A 13698-nucleotide genomic window follows, 5' to 3' on the forward strand; every position below is an offset into this window, starting at 1 on the left:
AGTCTGATATGGCATTGGTCTGAATTGGTATCGTCATACCAAAACTTACAAGTCACGATTTCTGAGCCATAATACATTAAGATAAATCTTTCATTTAAAGCATAATTTAGACCACCATATGTTGATGAAGTTTTTGCATGATTTTGACTTGAGTTTCGAAACACAAAATCTTCTATATCAGTTGCATGTTTTTGGTGGTCTAAATTATGCTTTAAATGAAAGATTTATCTTAATGTATTATGGCTCAGAAATCGTGACTTGTAAGTTTTGGTATGACGATACCAATTCAGACCAATGCCATATCAGACTCAGACTAATAGACATTTCAGACTATCATGATTTTAGACATTCAGAATGTTGTATGTACAGAAAAGGTTAAAAATGCGCATACTGAGATGTTAGGTGGTTCCCTGAAGAGGGATTGAGTTCAAGCAACTCATTGCCTAAAACCGTGATTTGCCAACCCGAGTATATTATTATACGCTGACTTAAGTGTCATGTGGCGTTTCAGATTCAGGAACTCCAACCCTTGCGGCATACTCGGGTTGGAGGCTTCCCCTCCGAGTCAATGGCGGATTCCATATCGCCCGTGGAATATCAGACTTGTAGGGGATACCACCTAACTCATAAGTAATACACAGATCAGAGTTTGAGATTTACAGACAGGTTACATGTTTTCAGAAGGTGCCCATATGTTTTTCAGAAAATGTTTTATGCATAATGTTTGATGAACATTTTCTCTCACATATATATATATATATATATGTTCAATTACTCTATTTTGGATTACTTCGCGTGTCAGTATAATTGTGCTGACCCCCCCCTTTCTCCCAGGTACTAAGGCACAGTCTAGGGGTCCAAATCCTCAATAGAGTCTACAGATAGGGTTGTCTCAAAGTTCAGTTGGTAATCCTTCTTTACTTCGGAAGGCCTAGTCATTTAGGTATTTATTTCAGTATGGCTTTTGGTCTACTGGGGGCCTTGTCCCAGTTATTCAGATAGTGTGTCAGTAGAGATTTCGCAGACTGTTGCAGATATTTATTAAATATTGTTGACCATGTTTCCGTATTATTGTGTCTATTCCTTATTACTGTGATCATATGAATTATGTCCATGATTACCAGATAGATAGAGGGCGTTTTGGGCCTTCGGGTTCGGGAATGCTCGTCACGGCCATGGCCCCAGTTTGTGTCGTGACAAACTTGGTATCAAAGCATGGTTCATGGTCCCAAGGTATATGCGAAATCGCATCGGGTAGAGTCTTGTTTATGGGTATGTAGTGCGCACACTTATAAGCGGGAGGCTACTAGGCGTTTAGGAATGTCTCTCTTTCTTCATGTTTTAGTTTGTGCTATAGAGTCAGAATGTTCCTCCTTCATACGCTAATTTGTGCTATGGTATCACCCATATGAAAAGAAAGTTATCCTAATTTCTTCCTCACTCTAGTGTTTCTAGATATTCTCTGATTATCTAGCAGAAATTTCAGAAGTCCCACAAAGGACGGGAGAGAAGTTCCCTAGTGTAAAATTGTATCCTCGTTCTTATGAGGCATTCAGTAGAAAAGAGTAAGATGTGTATTCTTGAGTCATTGAATATTGTGTATCAAGCTTCTATCTCTTGTAATCTTGATATCATTGTGTTGTTGAAAACAAAAGTCTAGTGAAGCCGTGTGAGGCCTATTTCGATTCACTAGCATAGTTGCCTTGTCATTTATCTTATTCTTCTTCAAAACATAAAAATCAAAGTCTAGTGAAGTCGTGTGATACCTATTTTGATTCACTAGCAACTTGTTGTTCATCTTGTTGTTCTTGTGTTTGTTGGAACTGTATTTCCACTCGAGTAGTAGTATAAGTTAGAGTGTCGGTGTCATGACCTATTGGTAGTGAAATTAGACCAAGAAGTTTATGATATGAAGTCACAAGGTTAGAGGTCAGAGTGAGGGTGACTTTTGTGATTAAATATTTATAGTTGAATAACCATTGATTGAGAATGATTTACCCTTTCATGGTGGTAGACTAATGTGGTGTACCATTTATGAATTGTAAAGTAGTCCGTGGAGGAAGTGTTGACTCAGAATGTTATTTGTTTTCTTCCTTTCAAAATAGAGAAAGAGCCCAGAGTGGATACTTAAGTTGGTTATAGAAACCCCTTATAGGCTATGAATGAAAATGGCTAGATTAGCCAGTAGGTTGTAAGTATAGACTCATTGTCATATGGGGCATCTGAAGGTAGTCTAAATGTCCATTGGGGTAAGTAAGTGTGATGTGAGAAAGCCGTATAAGTAGATAAGATTGTATGGTTATAATATAAGTTTAAGGTTGATCATGTCTATTATGTGACCTTACCCTTTAACCTTCTTCTCATTGGTAGTTGTAAACTAATACTACTAGTGAGAAAGTATGTAGTATATTTTTAAAGTATTTGGGTAGAATATCCCAATTTGAAGGATTGATATATTTATATTATGGTGCACTCTTCATTGGTTGTAAATGATTGATGCTAGACTATAGGCTTGAATTTAAATGGTGTGGTGGTGAATAGTGGCAAGAGATTGATGATACATGTTTTGTAGGATTAGATTTGTAATCTTGATGTGTTGAAATAGTACGTGCTAATGGATTATGACAAGGAAAATCGTAAGGTCATGATCGATTATTGTGGTTATGAATTTCTAGTGTACTAGTGTTTCTTGGTGTTTATTTCATAGTTTCTAAGTGATGATTGTGTGTAAGGTTGGTTGTAAATCATGTTTAGCACTAGACATTAAGTTTGAAACAATTAATGGCCATGGAGGTGGATGTGATGATTTCTTGGTTAATGATACTAGTTATATGGAAGTGATCTATAGGCTTGAACAGTGTATGCAAGTGCCTAAGTTTATTTGATTCGTAATGAAGTATGACATTGTATATGTGATGTAGAAGTATGCCCAACCTACCACGGAAAGCATAGTCAGAAGAGCTGGAAAAAAAAGCCTTGTTGGGAAAGTGGTTAATAGGAACTTAAGACTTTTTGGGGCACTCAGAGTTGTTGATAGTTCAACCTTTACCGTGTCACCGGTCCAGGCATGGTAGGGTAGGAGCATCCAGTCGACAATCTTTTTGGCTTGACCAAAAAGTCTTATGTCCTCCGAGTCGCACGACATTTTAACTAAAAGAACTTCTTGCGCAATTCATGCCTTTCTATTTTATAACCGGTATGAAGCTGTAGTATTTTTCTAAGGCTATTACATGTTGTGTGTGGCTATTGGTACCGTTGAGTTTCTAGGTAGAAAAAGACTAGATAGATGGTATATGGTGTTCTAAATAGCCAATTTAAGGACCTTTGATTGATAGCGTTGAGCTTTTTGATATGAACTTGACTCTCATGGTAGAGGAAAATAAGTTTGAAGTTGCTATGTTGGTAGACTACGATAGAAATAGAGTGGCTCATTGAAGACTTGGTGATATCCATATTAGGTGTTATAATCTAATCTCGAGTCCTTGAAAGTCGTGCTAATAGAAATAAGAGTAGAGGCACTAAAGGGTGTGCACTTCAACTTTAGGGATACTCATGAAGATTCGAAGTTAGTAAGTGTTCGAGTAATAGATGATGACTATTGGGATTATAGAATGATAGAGTGTGCCTTAGGAGGTAGTATTAGCAGTGGGTGTTCCACTCTCATTGTGGTCTTTTGGGTTAATTTTATGTATTGTCATATTTCAGAACACAAAGTGCAGTGAGTGCAGTTAAGTTTAAATCTAGTAAGGTATCTCCCAAAAACTTAAGATGATGGCTTAAAGCTAAGGGGGAGATGACTAAACGAATAACCAAGTAAGACTTCCAGATTCTTGTAGTAATGTCATGATGATATAGAACATCAAAAAGTAGGGGTGAATCTCAACCCATTCCTATCTCAGTATTTTTCAGTGATCCTAATACCTACTCATGCTTTACGATTTAGTTCCATTATAAGTTCACGTTCATAAATATGATAGAGAGTCATGTACTCACGCTTTATAATGTGCTCCGTTTCCATAACTCATGTTTTACGCCAATTGATTGGCGAGATTCAGCTTATAGCTATGAATACCCTAAATTCATAGCGCTTTATAGAGTCCCTATTGTTGTTTTGCTATTCCTCAGGCCTCAGATGAGTGCCAAGCTTCATATAGTATTATTTCATGCCTCCAGATCTTATGTTTTAACCTTTTTGTGACTCTTCCTTATGTGATGATAGTGGTGGTGAGTAATTATTCCTTGTTGATGGAAGATCATAGTACGCTTGTTAGATAAGGCCATAAGTATGAAGTAAGATATGGGGCTAAGTTTTTATTTATGTGATGGTTAGTGGAATTTTGTATGTGTATGTTCTTGGGGTAGATCGTGGGAGTGATATTGATAGTAGTTTAGAGAATATGTGAAGTATGCCTTTATGAGTGTTTGCTTTGAAGTTCATATGTGGTTATAAAGATAGGCTTGAATGACAGATCGAGATTGTTGTAAAGGAACGCTATATGCGCTAGCGACTTCATAGTAAGAGTTCAGAGTAGTCATTGAAGTGGTAAGGCATGTTATACTTAGGATGTGATCTTTAAAGGAGATATAGAAGATTGTATCATATGGTTTAGAATAATAGTGTGGTCTGGTATGTTGTATTTTTGTGACTTAGAGTTAGGCTTGATCATGGTGAAAGGATTAAGTTATTTCTGACATTAGTAGAAAGATTTGTCAATGCTCATATGAGAATTTTAAGCTGAGTCTAATGAATATGATATTTAAGAAGAATAGTATAGTTAAGTGATATTCGAGAAGTGTGCTAAGCTTGAAAGTAAGAAGTTGTAATGTCAAAGGACTGGTAATTCTATCCTAATTCAGGTGTTATATGCCTATGTTCCAGACTGCAGAGTAGTGTCAATGTGGTGATTCCTTAGTTGGATGTCTTGTATAATCCATACTCAAGATTCATGGCTCCTTATTGCCGCTAGAATTTATTTAGAGAATTGTGATGAAGAGATACTCCAGTTAAGTATGAGGGTGTAGTATAATTCAGTCTATATGGACAATAAGTCAGTTTAGCAGTTAGATTCGCATGACTTGTTTTCTCGTCTTTGCACTTATTGATGCTACTCGAAATCTCAAAATGCTACTATTCCAAGATAGAGTATACCAGTAGTTACGAGTATATCCCATTTCATGCATCATGCATTAAATTCAGATTCCAGATGTTCAGTTATGATTCAATTCGTAGGTGCCCTGTGCATCGCCTCAGTTTTTTGAGTATCTTAGTGAATTGAGCATTTATAGAGGGACATAGGGTACCAAGGCAGAGATACCCCATTCAGTTGCATGCATAGATTCTTATTACAATCTTCGCATTAGTTATTATTGCGTATATAGCCATACGTTCATACATCAGTTCAGTCAGATATGTATGCATTAGAAATGCATGTTCAATAGAAAAGTTCAGCTTATCAGTGTATTCAGTCCTGCATTCATGAGAACAACTTGGTCACAGATCCATGCATCAGATATGCATGATTCATTATGAGAATTCAGCCTATGAGTAGCTTCAGTTGTGTATTCCATGCCTCAGATATGCATGTCCGGCATAAGCATTTTAAATATCAGTAGTTCCAATCTTATAGTCATGTTTCCGATCAGCTTATTCTTTCTTAGGGAACATATCATGTCCGCGTTATCCCATACCCTTAATACTTTGATATTCTATCCATCATTCAGGGATGAATGATCCCAAGGGGGAGATAATGTAACACCACGCATTTCGGGCTAGAATAAAAACCATGACTCTGATGTGTTGATAATCCCAGAGCCTTAAATCCTATGCCAATTTGGCATGTTTATGTAGTATGTGAATCCATTTGAGCATGAATTTAGACCATAGAGGTCCTTCAACTCAAGGACGAGTTAAAACTATTTCGATCGATTAAGTTTTAGTGGATGTTGTAATTTATTTCAGCTTCCATCGACCATAACTCTCTGTATATATTGAATTAGAGACCTACTATGTGTCAAATAATAGGTCTTCGAGTTAACTTTTCAACGATACCAATTTTGCTAAAATCCGACACCCGAGCAAGAAGTTATGGCCTTTCAAAGTAGTATGCGTCGCCTAACCAATCGCACATGGCCACTGGAAAGCATATGCGGTGCCTATGTAAATATAGGCAATATCATATGCGGCACCTATGTAAATATAGGCGATATCATATGCGGCGCCTATGTAAATATATGCGATATCATATGCAGTGCATATCCTATGGTTTCAAGTGACTTAACACTCCGTTTTTGGGGCAAAATGGTCCTTTTCCCACCCTTATTCAGCCATAAACACGAAATTCAGTCCCCAATTCTCCAAAATACATCCACATTCATCTAAAAATTCTGAAGAACACTCCTAAGGGTTTCAAACTAAAAACCCAAATAAATCAAGATTTAACCGTGGGTTTTCAAAATTGATTAGAGATTCGGAATCCCCAATCCACAGGCTTCAATAAGCACCCATTATTTTCCAAAATAGAGTTACGCGGGATTTTTCTAAATTCTCATGGGCGTAGAAAAATCATGTTTTAGAATGGGGTTTTTGAATCTATGTATATATTGATGTATTAAATGTTTTAACATCATTGTTTTGGTCTTTTGACCTTCCCCAAAGTAATTTGAGAATATGAATGTATGAAACCATGTATTTAAGAATGAATTCTTGTTGAGAGCATGATTTTCGGTGAATTCCCTCTTATTATGAAGTTTTTAGATTTTTCATAGCATATGAATTGTTCTGCAATGCATCCTTAAAAAGCACTAAATGAAATGATTGAACTCTTGTTATGATTTAAAGGTGGTTTAAAATCACTAAAGAGGGAATCTAGTATGAATGTTTAATGTTCATAATGCATGTAATGAAAGAGTGCATGGATTTGCTAAAGGCACTAGACCACCATATGTTGATGAAGTTTTTGCATGATTTTGACTTGAGTTTCGAAACACAAAATCTTCTATATCAGTTGCATGTTTTGGGTGGTCTAAATTATGCTTTAAATGAAAAATTTAGCTTAATGTATTATGGCTCAGAAATCATGACTTGCAAGCCTTGGTATAACGATACCAATTCAGACCAATGTCATATCTGACTTAGACTGATAGACATTTCAGACTATCATGATTTTAGACATTCAGAATGTTGCATGTACAGAAAAGGTTAAAAATGGGCATACAGAAATGTTAGGTGGTTCCCTGAAGAGGGATTGAGTTTAAGCAACTCATTTCCTAAAACCGCAGTTTGCCGACCCGGGTATATTATTATACACTGACTTAAGTGTCGTATGGCGTATCAGATTCACGAACTCCAACCCTTGTGGCATGCTCAGGTTGGAGGCTTCCCCGTCGAGACAATGGCGGATTCCATATTGCCCGTAGAATATCAGACTTGTAGGGGATACCATCTAACTCGAAAGTAATACACAGATCAGAGTTTGAGATTTACAGACAGGTTACATGTTTTCAGAAGGTGCCCATGTGTTTTTCAGAAACTGTTTTATGCATAATATTTGATGAACATTTTCTCTCACGTATTATATATATATATATATATATATATATATATATATATATGTTCAGTTACTCTATTTTGGATTACTTCGCGTGCCAGTATAATTGTGCTGACCCCCCTTCCTCCCAGGTACTGAGGCGCAGTCTAGGGGTCCAGATCCTCAGTAGAGTCTACAGACAGGGTTGTCTCAGAGTTCAGTTGGTGAGTCTTCTTTGCTTCAAAAGGCCTAGTCATTTAGGTATTTATTTCATTATGGCTTTTGGTCTGCTGGGGGCCTTGTCCCAGTTATTCAGATAGTATGTCAGTAGAGATTTCGTAGACTGTTGTAGATGTTTATTAAATATTGTTGACCATGTTTTCATATTATTGTGTCTATTCTATATTACTGTGATCATATGAATTATGTGCATGATTACCAGATAGATAGAGGGCGTTCCGAGCCTTCGGGTTCGGAAATGTTCGTCACGGCCAGGGCCTCAGTTTGGGTCATGACATACCCTTAGTCAAATTTTTGAGTACCTGACACTGGGTAACGAAACTTACCCCAATGATTCTAGGTTGATATTTGAAACCTTCAATAGGAAACAAAAGCAACTGACTGCACTTATAGAAGTTTTGCCAGAGGAAGACTGGGATGCAGATTGCTTACTGAATCTATGTGAGAGGGATCAGCTGCATCAGGTACTTTTCCTTTCCAACTCTTTCTGCTCCGTGTTCTTCTGTCAACTATCAATGAATTCAATTATTTAAGAGGACATGCTACTTATTTTAGGTCCGCGGCTTAATTCATGCCATCACACATTAGTATCTTTCTGTTTTGGACAGTTTTATGAAAGCTGTTGATGGGCCTATTCTTGCTTTTGTATTTGTTGATGACATGTTGCGGCAACTGAGAGGCAAAGAATCTGATGCTTTCAGATCAGCAGTCATTTTCTCGAATCCCAAATCTACTCAAGTTGAACAGGTTGTAATACAATTCTACAACGTTTGTCATTCATATTCAAGCTGGATTTTCATGAGATGAAGTTCATTCTATGCCAGCTGCAATCTGTTTAACAACATATTTTAGAGGATAATCACAGAGTGCCGAAAAATCTTTCTAATTTTGGCATTCTGCAGGGAAGGAACTTTTTTTCTGATTGTCAGTCATTTTGGAGAGGAGCGTGATTACATTTTTCTCAACTGCAATCTAATCCAGAAAGTCTTTTCCTTTATCTAAAGACACTCATTGAAGTTCATTCAACAGGCACCCTGAACTTCTCTTCTTTAAGACAAGATAATGCTTCAGACTTCCCCGTGGAAGAAAGAAGAAACATATGTCCTCTGAAGCCTACCTGGAAACCTTGTCTGACTTACCTAGGCTCGTGCAGAACTATCCAATTGTCATTGTAGACACGTGAATTTTGACCCTCCCTAAATTTTAATTTGTTTATCGATATTAAATATTTTATATTTATATACTTGATCATATATTATTTTGATTCTTATTTTTATTTTTAATAAATTTTTAGTTTAAAATTAAATAATTAAATAAAGTTAATTTTGAGATATTTACAAAAAAATATATATTTTTGTTTTCTAAATTTTAATAAATAAATTAGTAGTTTAAATATTATCTTATTATATTTATTTTGGTTATTTATAAATTTTCATTATGTTTTGTTAAATATAAAAATTAATTATATTTATATTTATTATTATTATTTTTTATTATCTTTATTTATTATTATTATTATTATTATTATTATTATTATTATTATTATTATTATCTTCTAGTTTTAAAAATAAAAATTATTAATTAATTAGTTTAAATTTTAAATCCTATCTATATCAGCCTAAAAAATAACTACTCCCCTAAAATAATAACTGTTCCCTCCCAAGAGTACCATTTTAAGAATTTTCCCCCTCCCAAGAGTACCATTTTAAGAATTTTCCCCCTTTTCATTAAAAAGGAACGTACATTGACAGTCATCTGGAGACAAAAAAAATGGCAGAAAAAAGCAGAGAAAAAAATACAGTAAAGAAAACTTAGAAGGAGATAGAAGGAAAGAAAGAGTTGTGATTCGAGTTTTGTAATTCCGTTCCGAAATTTCCGATGACAATGTTTCTTGCGGTAGTGTTTGTTTAAGTCATCAACAGGTTCTTCTATAATCCTATATTCCTTACTGTATTAAATTTTATTAGGAACCAAAATATGAATTTATTTATTATTATGTATGATATATTAAATTATGGAATATTTATATGAATATTAGATTTCGATATGCTAAACAAAATAATAAAATGAACACTGTTATGATTCCATACACTGCTATATGCATACATATTTATCAGTTAATTTCTATGTACACAGATTCACATTCGTATACACAGTAAGTAACGACACACTCTTTAATTTTCTTTTACTATATAATAGATCGACATGTATATACAGAGACACAAAAAAATATAAAAAAAATGAAATTTATTTGCAAAACTATCTTTGTCAGAATCGTTCTCTCACCGGAATGTAGCATGTGCTTTCAAAAATCAGATAAGAAACTAAAAAAAAAAATCATCAAAACTGATCCATTTTCGAGTTTACTCTGGTTGATTCTCGCCGGAATCATTAATGTCACCCTTTTGCGCATCCTACCGGCGAGACAGCAGGGATGCCGCCTTCCCCTTCCCATTTCCCAGATCTGCCGCCCTCTCTCGTCGCCGTCAACCACCAAATTGGCGCCGCCCCCTTCCCTTTTTCCTTCCTGCGATAATACCCCCCTTTTCCCGTCGTTAGCGCCTTCTCCGGCCAATCCCTTCATGGATCCGACAACATCAACTCCGGACCTGTCCGGAATCGCTGTAGCGACGACCAACCATCCATGGCTGTAATGGCTCCGCACCGTCGATCCCTTTGTATTTGATCCCATCGAAAACGATGATAAATTGTCAAAATCGTCATTATACGTTGGTACTGTTATTATTGTAAGAAAATGGGTCAGTTGTATTATGCGTGTATGTTTACAGATATGTGTAGTTTATTTTACAAATTAGTGGACAAGATTTGTATAACATAAATCACTTTGTTTTATTCTATATTTTTACTATTATATTATTTTATTAGTTTTATATTAATAAGGTTTTATTATTTCTATTATTTAAACTAATTAATTATTTTAAATGAAATATTATTTTAGTTCACTTTTAAGATTAAGTAACATTTTGAAAAGATAAATTGCTATGATTTTTTACAAATAAGATAAATCAATATTTTGGCATTAGATAAATTTTTGGCATGTTTAAAATATTTGTTTCAATTAAAAATGCGGCGTACGCATCTTTCTGAGACATTTAAAAATTTAAGGTTGCAATAATGCACCTTACAAATATTTTTCTAAAATTAATTTTCACCTATTTGTATAATATAAGAAGTGTAAACAAATATTTTCGGTATAATAAAAATGAGCGAATTTTAGGCCTTAACATAACTTATCAAAATAATTAAAGCTAAGTATAAGTTAATAAAAGCGACCGTGCTTGAACCACGGGACTCGAGGGTGCCTCACACCTTCCCCTCGATCAACAGAATTCCTTACCCGATCTTTTGTTTTCGCAGACCAACAAAGAGTCATTTCCTTTTGATTAGGGATTCAATAAGGTGACTTGGAACACCATAACTCAATTCTAAGTGACGACTCTGATTTAAAAAAACTAATCTCTATTCAATACCGTCACTTTAATTGAAAAAACCTTTTGACTCGATCCCTTTGGGCGAAAAAGGGATGTGACAGTCATAACTGATCAAATGACAGAGCTTTATATTGAGGTGAGTATTGTTCTCAACTGGGTAGTGTCTATGTAGAAGCTTGTTAGAAGTAATTTTTTCATATGTTGCTTGGACTCTTCAAAAATGTCAACGGGTGTGTGCCTGTCTCCAAAAGTTTTGTTGTCTCAACGCCAGTTCTTTTCTAGGATCCCTCTCTATGCCTACTTACTTCCTTGCTCCTATTCTATACCTTGTCCAAGATAATTTAACTTGATTAGCAGAAAAGGTGTCTTTGGGTGTTTCGCACAAAAGTCAAATATTGTCTAAACAAGGAAAATAATTTTGTTTCGTACAGAATTTTACGCTCGTTCTCATACATTGATAAAAGTTACTTTTGATCCTATATAAGTGAGAAAGCCTTTCTAGTTCACTTTCTTTTCCTTTAATATCATTTCAGCTTATTGAGCATGAACTTTCTCCAGATATGTATCGATGGACATACCTGCTCGACTCTTCTATTTTTTTTTCCTGGATCACGTAAACTGGAGTTCCATTGAAAATGCGTCAAGATGATACTAAAAATTATATCCTAGAGCAATATAGAGTTGGCTCTCTGTATGTTGCCGAAGGAGCTAACAAAGTAAAAAAATTGATAAAAATTATGTACGACATGGCCTACTCCATTAAACAAGGCTTACAAAGAATCTTAGCTTTTAGGATATTGTGGGAGTTAGTACTCCATAGCATCTGCGATTTCTTTCAGTCCATAAGCACCAAAAAGTGCAATCTGGTATCATCTGCCATCTGGTACCATATGCCATACCTTCTGGATGAACTTACTGACACTGCACCCAATTCTGTGGACTACCTTGTTTTGTTTTGAAAGAGCCTTACCTAGTGTAACCCAAAAAGGCAGAAGAACATATGGCATACCGCTCTCGCTATCTGACAATGATATAGGGAGGTGGCATGCATCTTCAGAGTGCTATAGGCACATATAGCGGCTACTACTGAGTGAGAGGCTCCTCCTTATCAAAGTTTCATTTGTTAAACAAGCACCAGATAACAGTATCCAACTGAAGCAAGCGATCTTAGTAGGTATTTTGACCTTTCATACTAGCTTCCATGATCAATCTTTTATCCTGTTGCTGCTGAACATATTGAAGTCGCATGATTCACTGTAAACGTACCATTTTTACTATAGCTCCATCAACTTGTCCATCATGAGGGGGTTGACTGTTACTTCTTCTAGCCTTGACATAAGATTTACCACTTCCTCCATTCCCAGTCTTGAATATTTCTTCTGCAAATGAAGCTCAATTTGCCTGTTATTTTCTAAGTTGCGTGGACTCTTCACTTTCAATGCCGCACCATGTCGGATTCTCCAAAAATACACTAGTTTTGGAGAATCCAACATGCACCTGTTGACATTTTTGAAGAGTCCGAGCAACATGGGTTATTTTACAATGACTTACAGAAGCATGTGGAGATGTGGTGAAAAGGTATAACTGCTGGAATTCCTCTATTAGAGTGTTATTTCGAGCCATTTATCTTTCTAGAGACTAGAACCTGATGTACTTACCATTACCTATCTTGAAATGAGTATTTGGTAAAGTGTCAAACTGCTCTACTGAGCTAAAGTAATGGAGGTCTTGGCATAAGAAATTTGAGGCTGCAAAACAATTGTCTGTTAACCAAGTGGTTATGGAGATTTGGAAATGAGGAGCAAGCTCTTTGGAGGGAAGTGATTGTCAGCAAATATGGTCAAAATGAGCAGTGCTTCTCAAATTCAGTCAACACTACCTACGGGGTTTCATTTTGGAAACAATTAGGAGCTTGTGGAGGCAGTTGGCAGGGATATCACTTCCAAAGTACACACCGAAACCAGAATTAAGTTTTGGAAAGAACTATGGATTGGTCAGGAACCTCTAAGGCTTCCTATCCTGATCTGTCCATTCTTAGTACCAATCCAAATGCAATGGTTAACGAAATATGATCTTTTCAAGGATGGAATCTGAGCTTTAGAAGACTCTAGAATGATTGGGAAATTGGAAAAGTAGTTGATCTACTGCAGACTCTAAATGATTTTAAAGGCATAAATTTGGAAGCTAACTCAGTAAGATGGGAGGCACGACAACGATGGAAAAAATTCAGTATTGGAGGTTAAGGGATTGAACTCTTATTTGGCTTCCTATGATCAGAGATTGAAGGCAGCCAGGGAAAGTCTAAACATTGTTCAAAGTCAACTGCTACTCAACTCACAAGATCAGTCCTTGATAGACAAAGGCAGGCAAGTACAACAGGATATTCTAAAATGGGGTACTGTCGAGGAACAAGCTCTTAGGCAGAAATCAAGGGCAACTTGGATAAAATATGGGGACTCAAACACCAGTTATTTTCATTC

General features: G+C 35.9%; 1 pseudogene; it reads left to right on the forward strand.

Annotated features, from left to right (window-relative positions):
* LOC107864957 overlaps nucleotides 1–8573 on the forward strand; it is a 17209-nt pseudogene extending 8636 nt beyond the window's left edge.
* The last annotated feature ends 5125 nt before the right edge of the window (nucleotides 8574–13698 follow it).

The sequence above is a fragment of the Capsicum annuum genome, chromosome 3, assembly GCF_002878395.1.
Source record: "Capsicum annuum cultivar UCD-10X-F1 chromosome 3, UCD10Xv1.1, whole genome shotgun sequence".
NCBI lineage: Eukaryota > Viridiplantae > Streptophyta > Magnoliopsida > Solanales > Solanaceae > Capsicum > Capsicum annuum.